We start from the raw sequence: 6,000 nt of genomic DNA on the forward strand, positions 1-6,000 counted from the left end.
TTTTTCTAAAAATTTTCCCTGTGCTTTCGCTTAATAGTTATAAACAAATATATAATTATGTTTTCTAACTTGCACATATTGCTCTTACGATGTAAAATGTGGATAAAAGTTTAAAAAAAAACAATACAGGAAATTTGAAAAGATTCGAAAAATTTATTTACTTATTCTAATAGTTTACGATGATTTTAAAGACTTTGAAATATTTTATGGTATTTTTAAATTCTAATGCATTTCCAACAGAATTCTTAATAATTTATGCTTAATTCACTCAATTTTACTCAGAGCAATCGAGTTTGAAAAAGTTTTTATTTAATTAATTTCAAACTGACTGTATTCCATGAGTTTTTTCCTATTTTTTAATGGTTTTTAATTTAGTTGTACTATTGTTAATTCCCAGCGATTTCTGTCGCCTTTTTTCATAAAAATAATAACAAATAGAAAATTGAAAAATCATCCATGAATTTTTAAACAATTTTCAATTGTTTAAATAAGTGTTACTTACTTAGACAATTATTTATTCCCAACAATTGCAAAAAATCGTATTTGGTGAATGAAATGTAATAGTTGGTTATTGTTTCAAGTATTAAATTTTTTGAAAAACATTATTTGACTATTTAAACAATTTATCATTGTTTATTTTCAAAATTTCAAAAATTACGCCAGGAGTGTCTATTTTATATTTAAATTGGCATCCTATGTTACTTTTTGTTAAAAAATTACATAATTTGTGTAAATTTCTTTTAATTTTTAACTAATTTATATTTGTTTAAACAATTCCTATTTGCTTAAGCAGTTTTTTTGCAAACTTTAAAAGAATAATATAAAATAGAATAATACAATTATTTTTCTGACTGTATAGTGTATAGAAATAATATTTGAAGAATTATTTAATTGTTTTACCCAAGATAGTTTTTTTAACAATTATTTTTCCAAAACAAATTTTTAAATTATATTTTATTAATTGAGCATAATATTAAAAAGCCATAAATTGTTGTATAAACAAGGGCATACATCTTTAAGCAGAATTTACTACTCTTAAAGTAGCTGACTCATAAAATACTATTTTGAAAATATTTTTGGAAAAAAATTTGTTTAAACAAATTCAGTTCCTGAAAAAAGTCAAGAAATGGTTCATATATTCTTTCTACACACTATACAGTAAGAAAAATAATTATAAGCGTTCTATTTTACATTATTTCTTTAAAGATTTCAAATAAAAACAGTTCGTGCAAATAAAAATTGTTTAAACATATAGAGGTTTAATGCTTTTTCGGTTTACAATTTTTTTTAATTTATTAAATAATTATGTTAAAACTTAAATTTTCTGGAATTATTTTTAAATAAATAAAAATATTCAGAAATCGAAATAAAAATATATATGTATCTAGCTAAAAATAATTTTATTTTTGCAATGAAAATAATTGCTTGAGGTTTTTTATGTTGCAAACTTTTTATTTAATTTTTAGCAGAACAATTTTGACAAAAATATTCAATTACATAAAGTTGTCATTTTTCTGATGCTGGTGAAGATAAATGAGTATCTAAATTCAATTTTCCAAATTAAATGCAAATAATTTCAATTTTTACGGAATTAGTTGCAAAGGTTATTAAGAAATTAAATATATAGAAAGGCTTTTCATTTTTATTAATTATTAAAATTAATGATTTCCGGAAAATTGAACTTATCATTTACTGGAATAAATTTAAAATGTTGGTAATAAGTCAAATATTTAGAAAGGAAATTTTAAATTTGAAAAAAGATATTAAGTGGTAATTATTTAAATGCTTCGGTGAAAATTATAGTTAAATACTTCTTATGTTGTAAATAAATTTAATTAATTATAAGCTTGATAATTTTTTTCAAAAAATTTAATTAAATGAAGATTAAAATTTAGTCTCTTATATAATATATAATTTGCATTATAAAAGTTCATTTTTATTAAAAAATCCCTATTTCAATTCTTATATATCAAATTTTTAGAAAAAAAAAACGAGAATTAAAAAAAAAATCGCATAAACATACTTTCAATGTCTAAATGAAAATGATAGTTTATTGCTCTTTACGTTATCAATACATTAATTAATTATTAGCTGATTTTTTCACAATATTAAATTACATAAAAATTGAATTTTAATTTCTTTCAATAAAGCAGCATAAATTTATTATTTGCTTAAAATTTATGTAATTTAATATCAGCCATAATTTGTATAATAAAAGTTCTTCTTTGCTTCATAATTCAACTAATTTCTTTAAACAATTTGGTTGAATAGCTTTTTTAAGAAATCACTTTTTGTGTAAAGATTTATATTTTAAGTTGAAAAGTTATATCGGTGGTTAAAATTTTATTTATCTTGTTGAAAATTAATCTTTTTTAATTGAAAATTCAACTACTTGGGTCAAAGTTAAACTACATTGTGAAATTTTATTATTATTTGAAGGCTTATGTCTGGTTGAAAATGTATAAATTTAATTCTTTTTTTATTAAAATATAAACTGTAACATTTTTTCGTTGGGAATTTGTCTGTTTAGGTTGAATAGGTTTATATAACAATAAAAATATAGTCAGAAATCAGAAATTCTTAAATTCTCTTAAATTCTCCTAAATTCTGTCATATTCTCAGTTATATTACCTGAACTTAAATTCTCGGGAATTTACCCCCACCCCTATACAGTTCCTCTCACCAATCCCCACTGCGCCGCGTCAATTCTAGAAAAAAGAAACTCCCGGGGGAGGGAGCTATCTCTCTGGTTTACTGTATTTTCCTGTCAGAAAAAAATTGCGGATTTTCATTGTTCGGAAATGGAAACTCTGTGGGGGCGGAAGCTAGAAGGGGGGAGCTCGAGCATAGTGAGGAGAAGCCGCCCTATTGGGAGGCGCCCTAAAAAGGCGTGTAAGATACTTCACAGTTTCGTATTCATATTTTTAATGGGCGCCGCAGTTGTGGCTCAATTTAAGCGCACCAGAAGTTTTTTTCTCTACTGCTGGGTTCAATTCTAACAGTCCTCGGTTTTAATTTTTTTCTGTGCGCACCTTACACAAAGAGAAATATATATCGCTCTAAAAGTTTATAATCATTTTTGAATAATAATTTTAAAAAAATCCGAGTAAAAAATAATTTGTGTTAAAATATTTATATTTCTTTTGGTGCGCACTACGTTTACACTATATCTAAATTCCTAATATTGTATTGAGCATTTGAAAAGAATGAAAATGATTTTACACATTTATTTTTTACTCGCAATTTTTTAATCGTAAGGAAAAGCTTGACGTAATAATAATTTAATTTTAATTAATATTATTCTAGTCAAAATCGGGTATCGATCGTGTATTAAGATTTTAAACAAATTGTAAACTAATTTTTATTTCATAATTCAATTTGAACAATATGTATCTCAACGAAATCAAAAACAGTTATCCAAATTCATTAACAGATTTAAAAAAGTTCATCTATTTGAAGAAGAAGATTAATCAGGTTAAAACTAGAGAATCGTTTCTGGTCAATTGTCCCATTCACAATTTATTACCAAAGAATATTACGAATGCTACTAAGAATGTTAGATATTTACAGTTTTTTAGTCATATTGCAAAAAATCATGTTAATTTTATGTCAGACTCTTTAGAACGTCGGTTACTTAATGATGAAATTAAAGATTTAAGTATCCATTTAAAATTTTTAAACCAACATTTTAATAATGTTAAAATAATAATATAATAATATAAATATAAATAAAAATATAAATAAACATAAGAATACAATTAATTCTGATTTTAAAGATCCCTGGATTACAAATTTTAGTAATGTCATAATTCCTGATGAAATTAATGATATTCTAAGGTTAGTAAACAAATTTAGTTCATCCTTTTTAATCAACAAACGAAAAATAATTTTAGATATTGTCAAAGACAAAGAGTCAAATATACGACTAGTTAATAACCCAGTGGGCACAAAATTTTTCGAAGTCTTTACGACATCGTTACGACATCTTTACGACAACTTTACGACATTCTATTTCCATGTCGTTTTGGTGTCTTTGCGATATCGTAAAGACATCGTCAGATCATACGACTAAATTACGATATCGTAAAGTCACCTTGAGGACATGGACATAAGATTTCGTAAAGTTGTCCTAAAAATATCGTAAAGATGTCGCCAAATTTTGTGCCCAATGGGTAATTTTGTATTACCAGATCTAACTTTAATTTAACCAATTTTTCAATATTTTTCTTTGCATTTACAGCTATTGATTTCTTATATAAATCCAACAGACAATGTTCTAATTTTCTTTTCCAAATTTATGCATATTTTATCATTTTTAATTTAATAATAATATTATTGTAACTTTTTTTTTTAGTTAATAATTTATTAATAGTCTAAATAACCCTTTTTCATGTTTACTAATCATTTATAATTTTTTCCGTCTATTTTTCTTAGAACCCTCATTACCAAATTTTTGATACGGCAATGCTATGTGTTTCTCTGTTAATTGGTCCTCTTTCTCTTTTTCTCGTTTGAAAAATCGAGCAAAACGTATTTTTATTCCCATTTCACTAAAATGTAGTCTTTTAATAGAAAACATATATCTCTTTCTCTTTTTCTTACCGCGTTTTAAATGGAAAAAAAATTTCTTTTATTATATTAATTTTGTACAACTTTTTTCATAGAACAATTGAAAAAAGGATAATTAAGGATACATAATAAATACTCGAAATGATATAAGGAACTTTTATATAGACGACTCTATCCTGATGAGGAAAACATATAGTTTTTGAAACGTCGAATAATTTGAATAAAGGATTCTTTCTACACCTTAATCCTATGATCTGAAGTATGTCATTTTTAACATCTCATCCATTGTTTTAATTAATTTTATTCACTGAATTAATAATTGATAATAATAAAAAGTTGAAGTGATGATTTAAAAAAATCCGAGTACAAAAAAATGTGTAAAATTATTAAAATTTTTTTGTGCTTACTACGTTCACAAGATATCATCATCCGTATGGAGGTATTGGGCATAAAAAAATTAAAATAATTTCACACATTTATTTTTTACTCGGATTTTTTTTAAGGGAAAGGAAAAGTTTGAAGTAATAATAATTACGTTTTAATTCATTTTATTCATTGAATTAATAATTTATAATAATAAGAAGTTTAAGAAATGATTTAAAAAAATCAGAGTGGAAAAAAATGTGTAAAATCATTCAAATTTTTTCTGTGCTTACAACGTCCACACGAGATCATTATCCGTATGTGTGTATTGGGCATAAAAAAATAAAAATAATTTTACACATTTATTGTTTACTCGGATTTTTTTTTGAAGCGAAAGGAAAAGTTTGAAGTAATAATAATTGCGTTTTGATTAATATTATTAATTGAATTAATAATTGATGATAATAAGAATTTTAAGTAACGGTTTAAAAAAATCCGAGTAGAAAAAAATATGTAAAATTATTTTAATTTTTTTTTGTGCTTACTCCATTCACACGATATCTCAATCCGATGGACGTACTAAGCATAAAGAAATAAAAATAATTTTACACATTTATTTTTTATTCGGATTTTTTTTTAAGAAAAAGAAAAGCTCAGACACCTGCTGACTGTCTGGAGTCTAGACTAAGTCTACTAAGTAAAGTTTTAAAAAGAAATCCGAGTCGAAAAAAATGTGTAGTATTATGTTAATTTTTTTTGTGCTTAGTCCATTCACACGATATTTCAATCCGGTGGGCGTATTAAGTATACAAAATTAAAAATAATTTTACACATTTATTTTTTACTCGGATTTTTTTTTAAGAAAAAGAAAAGGTCAGACACCTGCTGACTGTCTGGAGTGTATATTAAGTCTGCTCAGTTATAATTAAAAAGAAATCCGAGTAGAAAAAAAAATGTGTAAAATTATTTAATTTTTTTTGTGCTTAGTCCATTCACAAGATATTTGAATCCGTGTAGGCGTATTAAGCATAAAAAATTAAAAATAATTTTACACCTTTATTTTTTACT

This window comes from Belonocnema kinseyi, chromosome 7, assembly GCF_010883055.1.
Source record: "Belonocnema kinseyi isolate 2016_QV_RU_SX_M_011 chromosome 7, B_treatae_v1, whole genome shotgun sequence".
In the NCBI taxonomy this organism is placed as follows: domain Eukaryota; kingdom Metazoa; phylum Arthropoda; class Insecta; order Hymenoptera; family Cynipidae; genus Belonocnema; species Belonocnema kinseyi.